The following is a 22,682-nucleotide window of genomic DNA, read 5'->3' as shown; positions in this document are numbered from 1 at the left end:
CAGCCAGGATCCCAGTAGAAACAAATGGGACACTCAAAGTGGGGAATCTGAGGAGAGTTTAATAAAGGGACTGTTATTCGCTCTTTCATCTTTGTTTCATCTGGTATGGAGAGGGCCGAAGGACTGTAGCCACAACCTCTGGTCAAAATACAAGATAAGCCCACAGTGATCTCCCTCAGGGGAAGACTGGGAAACAAATACCACTACCTCACTCATCTCCCTGCCTCTGATTTCCTGCCTGTGTTGCCTAATGGCCAAGCCCAACTAGAAGCCCAAGGGCAAGGAAGCCATTGAGGTAGTCCACCATACACGTCAGCCTCCCAGGGTACAAATGCCAAGTTCATATTTATATTCTAAATCATAAGTTCGCCAAAACTAAAAAAGCAATATTTTAACATCTTAACTTGCCTACTCATCAGCTAATATTGCCTCTTTTAACTTAACCAAACAACTCAAGTACAGTCAAACCCTTGCTTCAATGATCTAGAGCTTAAGTGCCTCTCAGCATTACAGATAAAGTCATTTTTAGTTTCCATCAACAATATTTAGTGATTTAACAATTCTCTTATTTTTTCATGGAAAGAAAGAAAGATTTACTTAATTCCACTGGTAGAAAATCAGGCAATATCTCATCCTTTGCTATCTATCCTATGATAGCAAAGAGCATATATATACTCTGCCAAGACTAAATTTTTAAAGAAAATGCAGTTAAATACTACTCTTACATATGAGGACATGAGGAATTCTTGAGATTAAAGGATATGAGGAATTCCTGAGATTAAACTTTCTTATCATTTATTTTACTCTATCAGGAACCACCTCAGAAGTTTCTTAGAATTATTTCAAATAGCATACATTTAGGAACATTTTAGATAAAGTATGTTATTTACAGTGTCACTGACATATTTGTAAATGCTGCAGGCTTTACTATTATTGTTTTTGCTGACTTCAAAACTCAGGCAAAAGTTGTTTTAAGCACTGAGGATTACACAGAAATAGTTGAGTCTGATTATACCATGTGTCAAACCAAACTTGAACATTTTTAATTGAGGTATAATTGACATATATATATATAAAACACTATATTAGCTGCAAGTGTACAATGTAATGGTTCGCTATTTATATATATTGTAAAATGATCACCACGATAAGTCTAGTTAACATCTGTCACCATACATAGCTACGAAATTTTTTTGACAAGAACTCTTAAGACCAACTCTCATAGCAACCTACAAATAGACAATACAGATTAGAGTCACCATGCTGCATATTATATCCCCAGGATTTTTTTTTTTTTAATAATAGGAAGTCTGTACTTTTTGACCTCCTTTACCCATTTCACTCCCTTCCCCTGTAACCATCAATCTGTTCTCTTTATCTATAAGCATGCTTTTTGTTTTGTTTTTTAAGATATCACATATAAGTGAGATATGATATTTGTCTTTCTCTGACTTATTCACTTGGCATAATTCCTTCAAGATCTAACCACATTGTCACAAATGGCAAGACTTCCTTCTTTTTATGGTTAAGTGATATTCCGTGTGTCAGAATTTCTTTTTTTTTTTTTTAAATGGATTTATTTTGAGAGAGAGAGAAAGTGCAAGTAGAGGAGGAGCAGAGAGAATCCCAAGCAGGCTTTGCACTGTCAGCACAGAGTTCTATGTGGGGCTCAATCTCATGAATCCCGAGATCATGACCTGAGCTGAAGCTGGATGCTTAACCAACTGAGTCACCTAGACACCTTCCTTCATTCTCAATGCTGAATAATATTCCTCGTGTGTGTATACACACATTTTCTTTATCCATCCATGGACACTTAACAGTTGTTTTAATATCTTAGCCATTGTAAATAATACTGCAATAAACATGTGGGTGCATGTATCTTCTCAAGTTAGTGGTTTTTTGTTGGATAAATACCCAAAGTGGAATTGCTGGATCACATGGTAGTTCTACTTTTAATTTTTTTAGAAACTTCCGTACTGTTTTCCATAGCTGCTATACTATTTACATGTTCACCAAAAGTGAACAAGGGTTTCCTTCTCTCCGCATCCTAGCCAACATTTGTTACTTCTCATCTTTTTAATAATACCCATTCTAACAGGTGTGAGATGGTATCTCGTTTGTGGTTTTGATTTGCATTTTCTTGATGATCAGTGATGTTGAGCACCTTTTCATGTATTTGTTGGCTATCTGTAAGTCTTCTTTGAAGTTGAATATGTACCTTAAACTTTGAAACACAATTCTGTTGTTAATTTATAACTTAACCTGAAGACCATATTGTATTGAATGTTTTATAATTCATTTGGTTAAAAGTTCTGATTATATTCGTACCTATCAGAGTGACCATCAACAGAAGGAAGGAAGGAAGGAAGGAAGGAAGGAAGGAAGGAAGGAAGGAAGGAAAGAAGGAGGGGAGAAAGGAAGGAAGGAAGGAGGACAAGTGACGACAAGCAGATGGAGAAACTGGAAGCCTCACACATTGCTAGCGGGGATGTCAAATGGCAAAATTAACGTAAAAAGCTATATGGTGGTTCCTTAAATAATTAAACACAGAATTATCATAAGACCAAGCAATTCCACTTCTGAGTATATACACAAAAGAACTGAAAGCAGCAACCTGAGCAAATATTTATATACCCGTGTTCATAGGAGCATTATTTACAATAGCCAACATACAGCAATAACTCAAGTGTCCACATCGATGATGAATAAAGAAAATGTCATGTGTGTACACACACACACACACACACACCAATATTATTCAGCATTAAAAGGGAAGGAAATTCTGACATGTGCTACAATATGGATGAACTCTGACAACATTATGCTAAGTAAAATAAGCCAGTCACAAAATGACAAATACTCTATGATTCCATTCATATGAGATACCTAGAATAATCAAATTAATACAGAATAGAAGTAGGGTGGTGGTTGCTAGGGGCTCGGGGGAAAGAGGAAACAGCAAGGGACTGTACAGAGTTTCAGTTTGGAAAGATGAAAAAGTTGTAGAGATAAATAGCGGTGATGGTTACACAGAACGTGAATATACTTAAAACCACTGAACTGTACACTTAGAAACAGTTAAAACAGTAAATTTTACATAAATTTTACCATAAATAAATGTATATTTTTTTACAGTTTTTTTTTAAAACTTTATTTATTTTGAGGGAGAAAGGGAGCATGTGGGAGGGGCAGAGAGAGGAGGGAGAAAAGAATCCCAAGTAAGCTCTACAATGTCAGCACGGAGCCAGATGCACGGCTTGAACCCACAAACCGTGAGATCATGACTTGAGCCGAAATCAAGAGTCTGATGCTTAACTGACTGAGCCATCCAGGTGGCCCAGAAATAAATTTAAAAAAATTTTCCAATCATAAAAGATGTTAAGAAAATACATTTTTTTCCTAGTGTAAATTTTAAAACATAAGGATCCCTTACTGAGATTCCAAATTAATTCCTGAAATAAATATTTGGCAAACACCGACCATGAATCAAGTTAGCCACTGAGGATACCGTGGTAAATAAGATATCTATGGTTCCTGCTCTCTTAGAGTATTATAGTCTAATGCAAGAAACCAGTAAAAAATAAATATCTCAATATAATAGTAACTATATATTAATTTATTAAATTGAACAGTACTAAATACATATACTGGCCCGCCATAATAACACTATTATGTGGTGGAGATTATTAAAAGCTCTACCACTTAGGATCTGGAAAAGGTTTAGCAGAGCTAATATTATGAACACACAATAAGGCTTTTTTAAAGTACTGAAGTTAAATTCAATCATTATGAACAGACTGTCTGCTTCAGAGAAAAAAAACTGTTGCCCAAATTCCAGGTTGCTTAGAGGAGAGAGAAGCATAGAAGGGGCTCAAACTCAGGTATGGAATAAGTGTAAGGATTCTTATAGGAGCTACCAAATTTGTATCTTCGAATTCAACTAAAAACTTATGATTTTAGATTATGTTTTTCCATTAACATAGATGATGGTAAATTACTCTATCATCCCTTCGGACAAGTGAAGAGGAACATCTAGGAGGGAATTATAATCCCTCCCAGAATACTTTTACATTGATAAGAAAATCAGTCATGGTACCATTTTTCACCCAAAATCACACAATGAGAAACCTAGAGCAGAATCAAGGACAGACTCCAAGCTGAAAGCTATACGACATTAGTGCTGTAACTCACCACACACTAGTCCTCAAGTTGCCATTATTTTAACAGTACCTTGGTATATCACCTTTCTTCTAAGGATCTCAGATTCTTGTTATTACTCACTAATAATCCATACACATGCATAAAACAAGTTGGATAACAAAATTATTCATATTTCACCATGGTCAAAGAGAAGCCATAGAGGTTAAGATCTTCCAATTAAATGCAGGTAAGCCTACAGGAAGAAAGCCTAGATATACAGATAACCTAATAAGGGTGATGATCACTGGTCATATTTTCTCAAACTAGATCAGCTTCCTCTTAAAAATTAAAAGGTAGGGGTACCTGGGTGGCTCAGTTGGTTATCTGACTCTTGATTCCGGCTCAGGTCATGCATGATCCCAGGGTCATGGGATCAAGCCCTGCATCAGGCTCTACACTGAGCATACAGCCTGCTTGAGATTCTCTCGCTCTCTCACTCTCTTGCTCTCTCCCTCCCACCTCTGTCCCTTCTCCTACTTACATACATGCACACACACTCTCTTAAATAAAAAAATTAAGGGGTGCCTGGGTGGCTCAGTCAGTTAAGTGTCCAACTTCGGCTCAGGTCATGATCTCACGGTTCATGGGTTTGAGCCTCGCATTGGGCTCTGTGCTGACTACTAGCTCAGAGCCGGGAGCCTGTTTCAGATTCTGTGTCTCCTTCTGTCTCTGACCTTCCCCTGCTCACGCTGTCTCTCTCTCACACAGAAATAAATAAAACATTTTTTAAAAAACCTAAAAAATAAAAACTCTAAAAAAACAAAATAATTAATAAAAAATAAAAAATTTAAAAAATTAATAGACTCAAGAATTTAAGTGCCAATTCTTTTTTTTTAAATGTTTTATTTATTTCTAGGAGAGAGAGAGAGAGAGAGAGAGAGAGAGAGAGAGACAGCGTGAGCAGGGGAGGGTCAGAGAGAGAGGGAGTCACAGACTGAAACAGGCTCCAGGCTCCAAGCTGGCAGTCATTAAGTGCCAATTCTTACAGAAGTATATCTCATAAACAATTAAGTAACCTAAAGTTCTCCTCTGGCCTGAACACAACCTATACTCAATCACCTAAAAGAAAACAACCAGTGTCTTGAAATTGTTTTTTCTCATGCCACTTTTGAGAACAGTTCATGTATAAATCACCAATAAAATGGCAAATAGAGTTCAGGTTCTTCTTGTACACTAATGACAAATATGGGGACAGGAGTTATAGTATATAAATGTGACTGCAAAGAAAAGAAAGTTACTGTCACAGACATGACTAGCTAAAGCCTAGGGTGTATTCACAACCTCAAAACTGAAGAAGCCATCAACTTCAATTTCCAAGGTCAATTTTCTCTTCTGCCAATTTACCACCTACGCTTGGAAGAATTATGAATGTTCTGGTAAGAAAAAAGGTATATATAAAGGATAAAGAGAATGTGTAAGTAATGAAAAATCAAACTTGGAAGGGAAGCAAATCCTAAATGGGAAAGTTAGAAAAACAACTATGTCAAAATGCCATTTTTTAAGATGTCTAGTCTGCTTTAAGTAATTCTACTATAGAGTACTGTTATAGCCTTCTGGAATGCTAACACTTTTTTATATTTAGTTCTTTAAAAGTTATTTAAGAAAATTCCATCTTGGTTGCCAGTGGCCAAATACAAAAATCTTCTCATTAGGTTGCAAGGATATAGGCTTACAGTCTCATCAACTGGCCTTCCCAGGCATCTCAGATGACAACTGCTATAGTTCACAGGTTCAGAAAAATCCACACTTCAACTACCAATCAATCTGCTAAGCAGGTCTTCAATGGAAGAAAGCAGCCTTGTATTTCCCTATTTCTCCCTATCATATAGTCCTAAACTGTTTTACTTTGTTCCTTTGAGTGCTTCTTCAACTACATTTTGAAAGATGTTGTGCCTCTTCTTACAAGACAAAGAAATCACACTGGGAAATTTCCAAACTTCTAGAATTTTTTATTTTAGAAAATCAGGGTTTTTATTAAAGACACAAATGAGCAATTAAATCCCACCTTACTCTTACCACTAGATTTTCCTAGGTTTTCATCAAGCACAACAGAACAAGTTTTTTGTTTTTGTTTTTTAATTTGAGAGAAAGAGCAAGCACGTTTGTGCACACACATGCACATGCCACATGCCAGTGGGGAGGGGCAGACAGAAAGGGAGAGAGAGAATACCAAGCAGGCTCCCTGCTGTCAGCGCAAAGCCCAACACAGGGCTCGAACTCACAAACCATGAGATCATGACCTGATGATCTGATGACCTGAATGTAATTCTTACATTCTTACTAATGTACCCTAGAAAATAGCCAGGAGGCAATGATATTTATTTTAATGCCCCACCTCTTCTGTCTCAATGCCATCTTTCATTAGTTTGGAATTAGTTCACCCACATATGAAATGAAATGCACAGCTTTAAAAAAAAATTCTATCCTACTTATTACTGCCCTACAGATTCTCAGGAATTCTATCAGCTTTTCTAGGGAAAAAAAAAAAAACCCTCAATTTTATAAATTAAAAAAAAAAAGAGAGAACTGTGATTTTTTTTTTTAAAGAACGCAAACGGGCTTCTGAGTGGTTCAGTTGGTTAAGTGTCTGACTCTTGATTTTGGCTCAGTCATGATCCCAGGGTTGTGAGATCAAGCCTCACATTGGGCTGAGTGTGGAGCCTGCTTGGGATTCTCTCTCTCTTCTTCTGCCCCCCTCCTCCACTCACTCTCTCTAAAATAAATAAATAAAAAATAAAAGACACAAATCTTCAATTACTAAGATCAACTACACATTCTTTGCTGATTCTAGATAATCTCTGAGCTAATGTCTTATTCACAAAATCTTCTATGTAGTTCCAAGGTTTACATGAATTCAAACAGTTACTTAGAAAATTATGAAGCCACATGATGACAATTATGACATCTTACAGCCCACTTTCAAACTTTTCAATGGAATGGGGCACTAAAATAGAATAACAAATATTCAGTTAAATCTTTACTTCTAGGTAGTGAGAAAAACTGTCATGAGTTTTATGTTTCTATTGGCTAATCTCTCCTTGCCTTTGGGAAAAGGGAAAAATAAATTGTGATGTGGCTAAAAGATGGAAAGCCAGTAAAAATAGGGGAAAAAAGAGAAATCAAGGCATCTGGGTAATCTAAAAACTAGAAAATCAGTCTGCAAATGAATCAAGTCTTATAAAAATGCCTCTGTGTGAGTTGTTCACTTAAATCAGAAGAAAAACATAGTTTTAGCTAGTAAAGGCCTATTTTCAGTCTCTCTTACGAGTCAAAACTTCATTTATAGATTTCAGTAAAATTTCTCTATTTAATGAGATTGTTAATTCCTAGATGTTATACAATACATGCCATAGTTCTCGGCTTAAGGTGAATTGGGTAAACTGAATGCACTATTTTTTTTAAGTTTATTTATTTTTGACAGGAGAGGGGCAGAGAGAGAATCCCAAGCAGGCTTTGAATTGTCAGCAGAGAGCTGGATGCGGGGCTCAAACTCACAAACCGCGAGATCATGACCTGACCTGAAATCAAGAGACAGACACTTAACTGACTGAGACACCCAGTGCACTCTTTTTTTTGAGGGGTGTGGGAGGGACACAAAGAGAAGGAAAGAGAATCCCAAGCAGGCTCCATACTGTTAGCGCAAAGCCCAACGCACAGCCTGATACCACCAACCTCAAGATCATGACCTGAGCTGAAATCAAGACTTGGATGCTTAACTGACTGAGCCACCCGGGATGCCCTTGAATGCACTATTTTTTTAAAAAATTAGTTCCTACTCCTTACTGTCCTTAAGATTCTCAAGAATCCTACCAGCTATCTCAGGAAAGAAACTCAATTCTAATAAGTCAATGAAATTAAAACATTTAAGAACTATGGTATTTAAAAGTCAAAGAAATCTTCAATTGGTAGAATTGCTGAGAATCTGAAGGAGAGTGAGAAAGAAATCATTTTTTTAAAACTGTGTGTTTCATTTCATATGTAGTAGAACTAATTTCAATTTAGAGTTTATTTTTTATTTATTTTGAGAGAGTGCACATAAGCACAAGATGGGGAGGGGCAGAGAGAGGGAAAGAGAGAATCCCAAGCAGCCTCCATGCTGTCAGGCAGAGCCCAATGTGGGGCTCAATGTCACAAACTGTGAGATCATGACATGAGCCAAAATCAAGGGCCAATTAACCAACTGATCAATCAGGCACCCCTAATTTCAGTTAAAAAAAATTTTTTTTTAATTTATTTATTCTTGAGAGAGAGAGAGAGAGAGAGAGAGAGAGAGAGAGCGCGAGCACACTGGAAGAGGAGGGGCAGAGAGATGGAGTCACAGAATCTGAAGCAGTCTCCAGGCTCTGAGCTATGAGCACAGACCCCGATGCAGGGCCTGAACCCACAAACCATGAAATCATGACCTGAGTTGAAGTCAGATGCTTTACCAACTAAGCCATCCAGGTGCCCCTCTAATTTCAGTTTAGATCTGAGAGATAATCTTTTGTCATTGTAAAAGACTTTGCTTTGGATGATCCTTCAAGCACTATAAAACAATGAATATCTTTCCTTTCCAACCCATCCTATCCCCTGTGCTTCATGGTACAGAAATGAACAAGTAATCCTAATTCTATGCTCTGTCTCTAACAAAACAATGTCCTTTCTCATAAAACCACAGCACTGCAAATCTGTCACTCTTTGCTCATTAACCTTCATGTAAATAAGAATTAAATGTTTCTTCTTTTTTTTCCTTTTTTTTTTATTTCTTTCTGAGAGAGAGACAGACAGACAGACAGCGTGAGCAGGGGAGGGTCAGAGAGAGAGGGAGACACAGAATCCAAAGCAGGCTCCAGGCTCTGAGCTGAAAGTCAGCACAAAGCCTGACGCGGGACTCAAACCCACAAACTGTGAGATCATGACGTGAGCCAAAGTCAGATGCTTAACCAACTGGGCCACCCAGGCACCCTGTTTCTTCTTTCTTAACCTAAAAAACTATGAACCAATTCTTTACTTTGTTTATAAATATTTCTATATCCACGTAATTGTTGTAATTACCACAAAGTTGACACTAGCTTTTAAGTGCTATACTTGTGAAGGTAAGACACACGTTACCTAAATAACATACTTGTTTAGGCCCATTCTGTCCTAATAAAACATCTTTAAAAATTTTTTTTACTGTGAAATATAACAGTTACAGTGCATAAACACCTGAAGTATCACAGCTTGATAATTTATCACAAACACTCAATACTATCACCCAGGTTAGAGAAATAAAACTGCAAGTACCCCAGAAGTTTTCCTCATGTATCCCTCCATTATTATCGCTCACCATTCACCAAAGGCATGATTCTCCAAACTTCTTTTCGTCATAGCTGATACCAGTGAAGACATACCTAAATATTATTGTATAGTTTTATTTATAAAAGAAAAAATTCTGTGTGTATTTTATTTTTTGGTGCCATGGATGTTTCGCTCAACACTGTGTTTGTAAGATTCAGGCATGCTTTTGCAAATAAATGTAGTTTGTTCGTTTTCCTTGAATATTTCATTGTATGATTATACCATTGTTTATTTATCTATTTTGCTAAACAACTGAGGGACAAATGGTGAATAGCTGGGCTGTTTGCTAGACAAATGATCGACAATTGACTTGCTGCTAGTTTTTGGCCAATACAAACAATGCTGGTTTGAATACTCTTGTACAAACCTCCTGGTGACCTGGGAATGCACTTCTGTTGAATACTCAAAAACAGACCTAAGACTTAAGCTGTGCATATTTTCAATTCTAGTACATATGTAAAATAGCTTCTCAAAGTAGCTGTACCGATTTAAACTTCTACTAGCAGTTTTTGAAAGTTTCTCTTATTCCATATACTCACATACTTGGTATTGTTAATCTTTTTAAATTTTAGCCATTCCAATACAAAGAGAACATCTCATTATTTCAATTTTCATTTCACTTATTTTTTATTTTAATTTTTTAAAAAATATTTATTTATTTTTGAAAGAGAGACAAAGTGAGAGTGGGGGAGGGGCAGAGAGAGGAGGAGACACAGAATCTGAACCAGGCACAGAGCCTGATGCGGGGCTGGAACCCACGAACTGAGAGATCATGGCCTGAGCCGAAGTCAGACGTTTAACCAACAACCACCCCACCCAGGTGCCCCATCTTTTCTTTGTAATGTTTATTTATTTTTGAAGGGAGAGAGAGAGTGGGATGGAGGGAGATTGTGCTAGCGGAGGAAGGGAAAAGAGGGGGCAGGGGATCCAAGGCAGGCTCTGTGCTGACAGCAGAGAGCCTGATGCAGTGCTCAAACCCACAAACCATGAGATTATGACCTGAGCCGAAGTCCGATGCTTAACTAACTGAGCCACCCAGGTGCCCCTCACTTATTTCTAAAGAGAATGAATGCCTTCACATATGTTATTAGCCACGTTGTCATTCTCTTTCCCGACAATGCCTACTCATGCTCCGTGTTTGAAGGAAGAATTGTCTTTTTCTTTATATCATGTTTAAATGATTTTTAAACATCTCCCATTCTGTGACTTGCCTGTTAGCTCTCCTAAATGCCCCTTTCAATGAACAGGAGTTCTTAATTTTAATGTAATAATGCATTGACATTAATTCTTTTCCTTTATGATTTTGTTTTATTTACTTTTATTTTTTTTATTTCAGGAGAATTTAGTGATTCATCACTTATATAGAACACCTAGTGCTCATTCCAACAAGTGCCCTCCTTAGTGCCCATTTAGCCAAACCCTTCACCCAACACCCTTCCAGCAACCCTCAGTTTGTTCTCTGTATTTAAGAGTCTCTTATGGTTTACCTCCCTGTCTCTTTTTATCTTATTTTTCTTTTCCTTCTCCTATGTTCTTCTGTTTTGTTTCTTTCCTTTTAATGTTTATTTATTTTTGGGAGCAAGAAGGACACACAGGATGCAAGAGGGGGAGGGGCAAAGTGAGAGGGGCACACAGAATCTGAAGAGGCTCTAGGAGGTCCAATGGAGCCTTACATGGGGCTTGAACTCATGAATGATGAGATCATCACCTGAGCCAAAGTCGGATGCTTAACCTCATCTGTTTTGTTTCTGAACTTCCACATATGACTGAAATCATATGATATCTTTCTCTTACTGATTTATTTCACTTAGCATAATAAGCTCTAGCTCCATCTACATTGTTCCAAATGGCAAGATTTCATTCTCTCTGATCACTGAGTAATATTCCATTGTGTGTATACATATATATCATCTCCTTTATCTGTTCATTAGTCGATGGACATCTGGACTCTTTCCATAATTTGGCTACTGTTGAAAGTGCTGCTATAAACACTGGGGTACATGTGCCCCTTCAAATCTGTATTTTTGTATCCTTTGAGTAAATACCTAGTGGTGCAATTGCTGGATCACAGGGTACTTTATTTTTAATTTTCTGAGGAACCTCCATACTATTTTCCAGAGTGGCTGCACCAGTTTGCATTCCAGGGCAAAAGGGTTCCCCTTTCTCTGCATCCTCATTGTCAACATCTGTTGTTTCCAGGGTTGTTCATATTAGCCACTCTGAAAGTGTGAGGTGGCATCTCATTCACTGTGGTTTTGATTTGTATTTCCCTGATGATGAGTGATGTTGAACAGTTTTTCATGTACTTTTTTAAAAAATGTTTTTATTTATTTTTGAGAGAGAGATAGAGACAGCATGAGCAGGGGAAGGTCAGAGAGAAAGGGAGACACAGAATCCAAAGACAGGCTCTGGGTTCTGAGCTAGCTGTCAGCACAGAGCCTGACAGGGGGCTTGAACCCAAGAACCGTAAAATCATGACCTGAGCTGAAGTCGGACGCTTAACTGACTGAGCCACCCAGGCGCCCCTCATGTACTTTAGACATCTGGATGTCTTCTTTGGAAAAATGTCTGTTCATGATTTTTACCCATTTCTTCACTGGATTATTTGTTTTTTGGGTGTTGAGTTTGAGAAGTTCTTTACAGATTTTGTACACTAACTCTTTATCTGATATGTCATTTGCAAATATCTTCTCCCATTCCATCAGTTGCCTTTTAGTTTGGTTGACTATTTCCTTTGCTGTGCAGAAGATTTTTATCATGGTGAGGTCCCAATACTTCATGTTTGCTTTTGTTTCCTAAGTCTAGTAAGAAGTTTTTGCAGCCAAGGTCAAAGATGTTGTTGCCTCTTTTCTCCTGTCAGATTTTGATGGTTTCCTGTCTTACACTTAAGTCTTTCCTTCATTTTGAGTTTATTTTTATGTATGTTGTAAGAATGTGGTCCAGGTTCATTCGTCAGCATGTTGCCATCCAGTTTTCCCAACACCATTTGCTGAGAGGACTGTCTTTTTTTCCACTGGATTTTTTTTCCTGCTCTGTCAAAGACTAGTTGGCCATACATTTGTGGGTTCATTTCTGGGTCTCTATTCTGTTTCATTGATTTATACGTCTGTTTTGGGGAAGTAATGATTAGTACTTTTTATGTCTATTTAAAAACTCTTTCCNTGGGGATGAGCACTGGGTGTTATATGGAAACCAACTTGACAATAAACTATTTGTAAAAAAAAAATAAAATAAATAAAAATAAATTTAAAAAAAGAAAGCAATAAAGAAGTTTTTTGAATTTGAAATTAAAAACACAATACCATTTACATTATCACCTCCCAAAGTGAAATACTTACATATAAAACTAACAAAATATGCTTAAGATATATATGAGGAAAACTATAAAATTCTGAGGAAAAAAAAATGAAAGAATTAAATAAAAGAAGAGCTATTCTATGTTTGTAAGTAGGAAGACTCAACATCGATGTCAGTTCCTCCCAACTTGGTCTATAGATTATACAATATATACAATCCCAATCAAAATGCCAGCAACTATTTTGTGGATATCGACAAAGTGATTCTAAAGGTTATATGGAGATGCAAAAGACACAGAATAGCCAACACAATAATAAGGAGAACAATGCTGAAGAAATGACACTACATAAATTCAAAACATATTATAAAGCTACAGTAATCAGGGAGCCTGGGTGGTTCAGTCAGTTAAGCGTCTGACTTTGGCTCAGGTCATGATCTCATGGTTCATGAGTTCGAGCCCCACATCGGGCTCTCGCTGTCAGTACAGAGCCTGTTTGGGATCTTCTGTCCCCCTTTCTTTCTGCCACTCCCCCACTCGTGTTCTCTCTCAAAAATAAACATTAAAAAATAAAGCTACAGTAATCAAATCAGTATAGTATTGGTGAAAAAAAAAAAGACCAAAAAAAAAAATCAATGGAACAGAATACAGAGAGCCAGAAATAGACCAACACAGATATAAGGCAACTGATAATGTGACAAGGGAGCAAACGCAATATAATGGACCTAAGAAAGTCTTTTCAACATGATGCTAGAACAACCAGACGTCCACATGCAAAATAAAATAAAATAAAATAAATCTAGACACAGACTTTACATTCTTCACAAAAATTGATTGTTCACCAACTGGATCATAGATCTAAGTGTAAACTGTAATACTACAGAATCCTAGAAGATAACATAGGTGAAACTCTAGAAAACCTTAGGTTTTCCAAGGACTTTTCAGATGCAACACCGAAGACACAATCCATGAAAGGAAGAACTGATAAGCTGGACTTCATTAAAATAAAAACTTTCTGCTCTGCAGATGACACTATCGAGAGAATGAAAAGACAAGCCACAGACCAGGAGAAAATACTTGCAAAGGACATCTGATAAAGTACTATTACCCAAAATACACAAAGAACTCTTAAAACTCAACAATAAAAAACAATACAATTTAAAAATGGGCCTAAGACCTTAAGAGACACTTTACCAAAGAAGATATACAGATGGCAAACAAGCCAGACAGCAAAGATGCTCCTCATCACAGGTCATGAAGGAAATACAGATTAAAAGAAGATGACATTAGGGGCGCCNAAAAAAAAAAAAAAAAAGATGACATTACACATCTCTTAGAATGGCCTAAATCCAGAACACCGACAACTCCAAATGCTGGCAAGGATGTGGAGCAAAAGGAACTCCCATTCACTGCTGGTAAAAATGCAAAAATGGTACAGGCACTCTGGAAAACAGTTTGGCAGTTTCTTAAAAACATACCATGTAATCCAGCAATCAATCTTTTTGGTATTTACTCAAAGAAGCTGAAAACTTATGCCCACATAAAAACCTGCATATGGATGTTTATAGCAACTCTATTCAAAATTGCCCAAAATTCCAAGGGGTCCTTCAGTAGGTGAATGGATAAACTATGATAGTTTCAGGCAAGAGAATGTTATTCAGTGCTAAAAAGAAATTAGCTAACAAGTCATGAAAAGACATGAAACAACCTTAAATGCATTATTACTAAGTGAAATAAGTCAATGTGAAAAGGCTACATCCAGTATGATTAAAGCTATATAACTTCGGAGAAGGCAAAAACTATAGTGACAGTAAAAGGATCAGTAGTTGTCAGGAGTTAAGTGGAATGAAAGATTAAAAAGTGGAGCACAGAGGATTTTTAAAGCAGTGAAACTACTCTATATGGTCTTATAATAGTGGATAGATGTGATTATACATTTGTTCAAATCCAAAGACTATACTACACCAAGAGAGAATCCTAGTGTAAACTATAGACTTTAGGTGACAAAGATGTGTCAATGTAGGCTTACCAGTTGTTAACAAATGTGTCACTATGGTGGAGGATACAGATAATGAGGGAGGGTATGTGTGGGGGTGGGAGGTATAGGGGAAATCTGTACCTTCCACTCAACTTTGCTGTAAACCTAAACCTCTAAAAACACATAATCTATTAAACCATTTAAAAAATGCTACTGAGGAAAAAAGCTTAAGAAAGAAAGAGTCCTTCCTTTTCTGAGCTCTTGAAGATACTCTTCTAAATTACATTTATAAGCTTTACTGTTTTACCTTTCACAATCAGCTCTATAATCTAAACCCTGGAATTGATTTACAGGTATGAAGTAAAGTAAGGTAGAGAGTTATATTTTTTCCATATGGATTTCCAAATGTCTCAGATCTAACTGAAACGAGATCATCCTTTCCTCAATGCTCTGCAGTACTACTCAAATAAATAAAATCTCCATATATGAATAGCTGTTTCTGGGCTCTCTGTTTCCTCTGTTTCTGTGCTCTCTGTTTCATCTGTCTATATTTTTTTTATTTTTTTTTTTTAATTTATTTCTGAGAGAGAGACAGCGTGAGCAGGGGAGGATCAGAGAGAGAGGGAGACACAGAATCTGAAGCAGGCCCCAGGCTCTGAGCTAGCTACCTGCACAGAGCCCGACGCGGGGCTTGAACCCACAAACCATGAGATCACGATCTGAGCCGAAGTCAAAGTCAGATGCTTAACTGACTGAGCCACCCAGGCGCCCCTCATTTGTCTATATTTCTATCTTATTGGTAATACCATATTGTCTTTTTTTTTTTTTTCTTTCCAATTTTAGTTAGTTAACATACAGTGCAATATTGGTTTCAGGAGTAGAATTCAGTGATTCATCACTTACATACAATACCCAGTGCTTGGGGCACCTGAGTATCTCAGTCAGTTGAGCCTCCAAATTCAGTTGAGGTCATGATCTCACAGTTCATGGGTTCCAGCCCTGCATTGGGCTCTGTACTGACAGGTAGGAGCCTGGAGCCTGCTTAGGATATTATGTCTCCCTCTCTCTCTAAAATAAATAAGCATTTAAAAAATGGACAAATTCCTAGAAACTCACACACTACCAAAACTGAAACAAGAAGAAAGAGAAAATTTGAACAGACCTAAAACCAGCAAAGAAATTGAACCAGTAATTAAAAATCTCCCAATAAACAAGAGTCCTGGGCTGGATGGCTTCCCAGGGGAATTTTACCAAACATTTAAAGAAGAGTTAATACCTATTCTTCTCAAACTGTTCCAAAAAAATAGAAATGGAAGGAAAACTTCCAAACTCATTCTATGAGGCCAGCATTACCTTGATTTCAAAACCAGACAAAGACCCCACTAAAAAGGAGAATTACAGGTCAATATTACCTGATGAACCTGGATGTAAAAATTCTCAACAAGATACTAGCAAATCAAATTCAACATTAAAAGAATTATTCACCATGAGTTATTATCCCAAGAGACTCAGAGTCTAATAGAAGAAGACAGGCATACGGTGAATGTTTATATGTATAGCAGATGAAATGAGAGGAACAAAGAATAAAGAAGACAATTCCAATAGTTATTCAGGTTTCTTTAAATTTAAAAATTCTATGACTTTAGGGGCACCTGGGTGGCTCAGTTGAGTGTTGGATTTTGGCTCAGGTCCTCATCTCACAATTCATGAGTTCAAGGCCTGCATCAGGCTACCTGCTATCAGCACAGAGTCCGCTTAGAATCCTGTGTCCCACTCTTTCTCTCAAAAATAAACATTATTTTAATTATAAAAAAATTAAAATAAAAATTCTAGGACTTTATAGTTTGTAGTACTCACACTGGCAGCACATATACTAAAATTGGAATGTTACAGAGAAGATTAGTGTGGCCTCCACACAAGTATGACATGCAAATTCATGAAGCATTCCATAAAAAATGTTTAAAAAATAATAAAAATTTAAAAATAAAAAATAAAAGCAGTTTGTATCTCTTCTCTTTTTTTATGTTTATTGATTTTGAGAGAGAGAGAGTGTGTGTAGGAGGGCAGAGAGAGAGGGAAAGAATCTCAAGCAGGTTCCACACTGTGACAGCGCAGAGCCCCATGTGAGGCTTAAACCCCAAAACTGTGAGATCATGACCTGAGCTGAAACCAAGAGTCACTTGCTTAACTGAGCCACCCAGGTGCCCCTGTAGATCTTCTCTTTAAAAGAAGTCCTAACATCTATTAGGGTAGCTATTTAAAAAGCAAACAAACAGAACAGAACATGTATTGGAGAAGATGTAGACAAACCAGAACCCTTGTGTACTGATGAGAATGTTAAACTGGTACATCTGCTACAGAAAACAAAATGGTAGTTCCTCACAAAATTAAACAAAATTACTGTAAATCCAGCAATTCCTTTCTGGCTATATATCCAAAAGAAGTGAGATCAGAGATTTCAAAAGATATTTATACACCCAAGTTCACAGCAGCGTTATTTACAAGAGTCAAAAAATGGAAACAACTCCAGTGCCCATCTACAGATAAGCGAAAGAAAAAAGTAATACATACATACAATGGAATATTATTCAGCTTTAAAAAGGAAGGAAATTCTTACATGTTACAACATGGATTAACTCTGACATTATTATCCTTAGTGAAATAAGCCAGTCATAAAAAGGCAAATACGATAGGATTCCACTGAGTTATAAAGAGTAGTCTAATTCATAGACGGAAGGAAGAAAGTAGGATGGTGGTTTCCATGGACTAGGATAAGGAGAGTAGAGAGTTACTGTTTAATGGATACAGGGTTTCAGTTTTGTGAAATGGGAGAGCAAAGGAAAAGAGATACATACATTTAGGCAGCTCTATATAAAACAAAAAGAAGTGAAGCGGAGCACCTAATTGGCTCAGTCAGTTAAGCGTCTGACTTTGGCTCAGGTCATGATCTCATGTTCGTGGGTTCAAGCCCTGCATCGAGCTCTGTCCTGACAGCTCAGAGCCTGGAGCCTGCTATGGAGTCAGTGTCTCCGTCTCTCTCTTGCCCCTTCTGTGCTCATGTGTGTGTGTGTGTGTGTGTGTGTGTGTGTGTGGGCTCTCTCTCTCTCTCTCAAAAATAAACAGGTGGGACTCCTGGATGGCCCAGTCGGTTAAGCCTCCAACTTCAGCTCAGGTCATGATCTCACAGTCTGTGGGTTCCAGTCCCACATAGGGCTCTGTGCTAATAGCTCGGAGCCTGGAGCTTGCTTTGGATCCTGTGTCTCCCTCTCTCTCTGCCCCTTCCCTGCTCGTGCTCTGTCTCTCAAAAATAAATAAATGTTTAAAAAAATTTTAAATAAATAGGCAAGAAGGATACAAACTTCATTGTTCTTACTTAAGGCCCTAACAGTTTCTCAATTTGTTATGTTCCTTTGGTTAAATTCCAGAGCCATAAAATGACTGTTTCATTTAAAAAATATGTATTTTTTAAAGTAGTGAAGCAACGAAGCGATAGTATAGTACTGGGATAGAGAAACTAATTGTTCATGCAAGATCAGCTATGAAATTCAAGTCAGCTATTTTAATGTCTCAGAGGTTTAACTATCAAATGTGATGGTGTTTTGTACCTGAATAGTTTTATAAGTGGGAAAAGAGGAAGAGAGAGAACTAAAGTTAAGTGTAAAATGAAGTCAACAAAAAAAGTACAATACTTAACAATCTGCTCTTATCATTGTAACTTGATAAAACAGTTACACACTGACAGGCAGACATGGTTTTTAGGCCTAGAAAAATATTAGCAAATGTGATTGTTTAAAAGACTCTAATGTACCATCCCCAGGGAGTGATTCAAAAAAAATTGTTTTTAATTTCCAGGATGATTCTGAGATAGACTCAAGTTATAATCATTCCATCTTATCCTTCTCTAGTGTCTAAAGGCTATTTAGAGAGAAAATTAGGATCATAAATAATCTGTAGGATTCAAAACTAAACCTATTCCCAACCCTGGATTACCCCAGAGTTGGCTTTATCTAGTGCTGGATTCAGACATTAGTGAGATGTTAAGCAAAAAATTATGCTTATCTATTTCACCATAAATTCATATTATGAAACTAACAGGTTCTCAAATATTTGCTATGGGTTCTACTCAAAAGTTCTTTTATTTATCTCATGATTTTCAACATTTTGGTGCCCAGTAAAGAGTTCACGTAATCCAAGGGCAAGGCCCTCAAGAGATTTTTGGCAGAAACATTTTTCACCTAATTAACCAATAAGCCACATGAGCTAGTAGGCACTTAAGACCTAAAGACCTGCCCACTGTTGCCACTATTTAATTCAGAGCTATTCAAACCATCAGAGATAAAGAACTAGCTGTTTTTATTTTTTTAATTTCTAATTTTTAAGGACCAATTCTTTTATAACAATAAAACTGGGCTTGAGGGTGGTGTGAAGAAATTGGCAAATCTTCTCCTTAAAACACAAGTATTAAACTGAACAAAACTGTCAAAAACAACCACTTCAGGGCTCTGGAATTCAACCAAAGGAACGTAAGAAATTGAGAAACTACTAAAGCCTTCAGTAAGAACAATGAAGTCTGTATCCCTCTTGCCTAGGAATGCTTCCATTCACCTATCTCCAGCTTTCTGCAGAACAACAGCTTTACCAGGGCAGGGCTGGCCATAAAAGTCTGCAGTTTATTGCCAAAGAAGGCTAACTAGAGAGGAAGGCAAAACTCCACAGCTCTGTCAGCTAAAGTAGAGAACTCAGTTGGAAATGAATAAAAAAAATTATTGCTTTGGTAGCCTGCAGCTGGAGTCTTGGTTGATTGACTGGTAAATAAGTAGGAAATTTAACAGGGAATTCGGAAAGAACCATAGGAAAGCGAGATTAGTTCTGTACACACCCCTAGCTAAGTGAGAAACTATGCACATGCACAGGGAAACCCAGGAGGGCAGTGGAAAGTAAAAGTGAAAACAAATTTAAGAACTGCCTGTGCTCTGAGCATCTTCCTCAACCCATATGCTTCAGTCAGCAGAGGATTAGAGCTTATGCATTTGAGATGGTTAGCAAATCCTCAGTCCAAATCACTGGCTGAACAATAAACACTACAGACACAGGGACAACCCTTAAAGAGCAAATGTAAAAAATAAAAATTAGAATTTAAAAAAATGTGCAGATACATGTGTGACTGTACACATGGGACAGGCAGAGAAGTAGATGCTTCAATTTATGTCCAAGCTAATTATTATTTTTTTAAAAATTTTAATGTTTATTTTTGAGAGAGAGAGAGACAGAGTGTGAGCCAGGGAGGGCAGAGAGAGCGGGAGACACAGAATCCGAACCAGATGCTAGGCTCTGAGCTGTTAGCACAAAGCCTGACGCGGAGATTGAACTCACAAGCAGTGAGATCAGGACCTGAGCTGAATGAAGTCGGATGCCTTCCTGAGCCACCCAGGTGACCCCCAATCAATTATTTTTAAAATACCCTCAAGAAAATAAAGTAAGAATCCAGAGTTAATACATTACCTTAAATATCCATTTAAAAGAAAAAAGCTAAGGGGCGTCTGGGTGGCTCAGTGGGGTGAGCGTCCGACTTCGGGTCAGGTCATGATCTCACAGTTTGTGAATTTGAGCCCCGCATTAGGCTCTGTACTGACACCTCAGAGCCTGGAGCCTGCTTTGCATTCTGTGTCTCCCTCACTCTCTGCCCCTCCCCTGCTCAGGCTCTGTCTCTCTCACTCAAGAAAAAGTAAATAAACATTAAAAAAAAAAACTAACTAAAAGAGGGGCACGTGGGTTGACTCCATTTGTTAAGTGACCGACTCTGCCTCAGGTCATGATCTCACAGATCATGGGTCTGAGCCCTGCTACCAGCTCTGTACTGCCAGTGCAGAGCCTGCGAGATTCTCCATCTCCCTTTCTCTCTCTGCCCCTCCCCTGCCCTTGCTCTCTCTCAAAAAAATAAACATTTTAAAAGAAAAAAATGTTAAAAGAAGAAGTCAAGAAAGACTCATACATAGGAAAAACACCAATGAACAGAAACTGACTCTGAAAGCACCCACCATGTTGGGTGGACTTCACTGACAAAAACTTCGAAACAGCAAATAAGAATATATTCAGTGAATTAAAGGAAAATATAGTCTTAATGACTCAACAAATAGAGAATCTCAATAGAGAAAGAGAAACTATAAAACTAAAAAGAAATTCTAATTGAAAATACAATACCCAAATGAAAAATTCACCAGACTTAATAGCAAATTTGAGACAGCAGAAGAAAAAAATCAATGACCCTGAAAGGAGGTCAAACCATCTGAAGAATAAAGGAAAAAAATATGAAAAATTAAAAGGAAAAAGAAAAATGATCCTCAGTCACCTGTGGGAAAACACTAAGCTTACTAATATACCCATAGAGAGAAAGGAGCAGGAAAAAATTTTTTGATGAAATAATGGCCAACATTTGATGAAATTCCCAAGAAATCCATACCAAACTGCATCACAGTCAAACTGCTAAAGACAAAATCTTGACAACAACAAGAAAAAAATGACTCATTGCAAACAGAGGAACCACAGGATGACATAATCAGTAGAAAANACAGAGTGCAAGCAGGGGAGGGGCAGAGAGCGAGAGAGACACAGAATCTGAAGCAGGCTCCAGGCTCTGAGCTGTCAGCACAGAGACCGATGCCGGGCTTGAACCCATGAACTTTGAGATCATGACCTGAGCCAAAGTCACCACCCAGGCACCCCAGTGGAAAAGCATATTCTAAGTGCTGAATTCTATAGCTGGAAAAATTATCCTTCAAAAACAAAGGTCAAATAAAGATGCTCAAGATTTTTTTAAAAGCCTAAAAGAATCCATTCCTGTCAGACTTGTCTACAAGAAAAACTAAATCCGAAGCGCCCTTGTGGCTCAGTCAGTTAAGCGTCCAACTTCGGCTCAGGTCATGATCTCACGGTTCATGGGTTTGAACCCTGCTTTGGGCTCTGTGCTGACAGCTAGCTCAGAGCCTGGAGCTGCTTCAGATTCTGTGTCTCTCTCTCTCTCTGACCCTTACCCCATGCACTCGCGCGCGCGCGCGCTCTCTCTCTCTCTCTCTCAGAAATAGATAAAACATTAAAAAAAAAAAGAAAGAAAAACTAAACCCTTAAGGCTGAAAAGATTTTATTAAACCATACAGTAACTCAAATCCAGAGGAAGGAATTAAGAGTACTCAAAATGGTAAATATTTGGATAAATATAAAGACTACATATATATTTTTCTCTTTTTTCCAAATTTCTTCAAAAAGCATAAGATTGTGTTGTTTTAACTCCAACCAAATTATATTTACACAAACAGCATAAACTGACAATGATTGGCCAAGGTAGGTCTTTTAGCACTGACCTAAAAATATTTTTAGGGGCACCTGGTTGGCTCAGTCTGTTAAGCATCTGAACCTTGAGCACAAGATTGTTTAAAGCAATAAGTATAATGACATATTGTTGGGGTTTTATATAAATGTGATATATGTGAAATAATAGTACAAAAGCAGGGGAGAGGAAACAAGACTATATGGAACCAAGTTACCATATTTTACCAGAATTGAAGTCAGTATTAACCTGAAGCAGCATGTGACAAGTTAAAGATGCAAACTGCGATCCTACAGTAACCACCCGTAAAGTAACTATTTTAACAAACAGCTTTAAAAAATTTTTTTAATGTTTATTTTTTGAGAGAGCGCAGGGGAAGGGCAGAGAGAGGGGGAGACAGAGGATCTGAAGTGGGCTCTGCACAGGCAGCAGAGAGCCCGATGTGCGCTTACAAACCATAAGATCGTGACCTGAGCCAAAGTCAGACATTTAACCAACTGAGCTACCCAGGCACCCCAACAGTTTTAAAAAAAAAAAAAAATCAGAAAAATTAAAACAGTACA

The 22,682-nt window shown here is 37.5% G+C and overlaps 1 protein-coding gene and 1 non-coding gene across 3 annotated transcripts in view; one reads left to right on the top strand and one right to left on the bottom strand.

Moving 5' to 3' along the window:
• The window catches only part of SPATS2 (spermatogenesis associated serine rich 2), an 83,570-nt gene that overhangs the window by 44,863 nt on the left and 16,025 nt on the right, over positions 1–22,682 (bottom strand). The window lies entirely within an intron of this gene.
• LOC144222998 (U6 spliceosomal RNA) lies at positions 16,645–16,756 on the top strand. Its single transcript, XR_013332513.1, has one exon. It is a non-coding gene; the product is annotated as a U6 spliceosomal RNA (small nuclear RNA).

The sequence above is a fragment of the Crocuta crocuta genome, unplaced genomic scaffold (genome assembly GCF_008692635.1).
Source record: "Crocuta crocuta isolate KB4526 unplaced genomic scaffold, BGI_CrCroc_1.0 scaffold30, whole genome shotgun sequence".
NCBI classification, from domain to species: domain Eukaryota; kingdom Metazoa; phylum Chordata; class Mammalia; order Carnivora; family Hyaenidae; genus Crocuta; species Crocuta crocuta.
The sequence above is the reverse complement of the archived record's forward strand: the minus strand, read 5'-3'. Positions and strand labels throughout refer to the sequence as shown.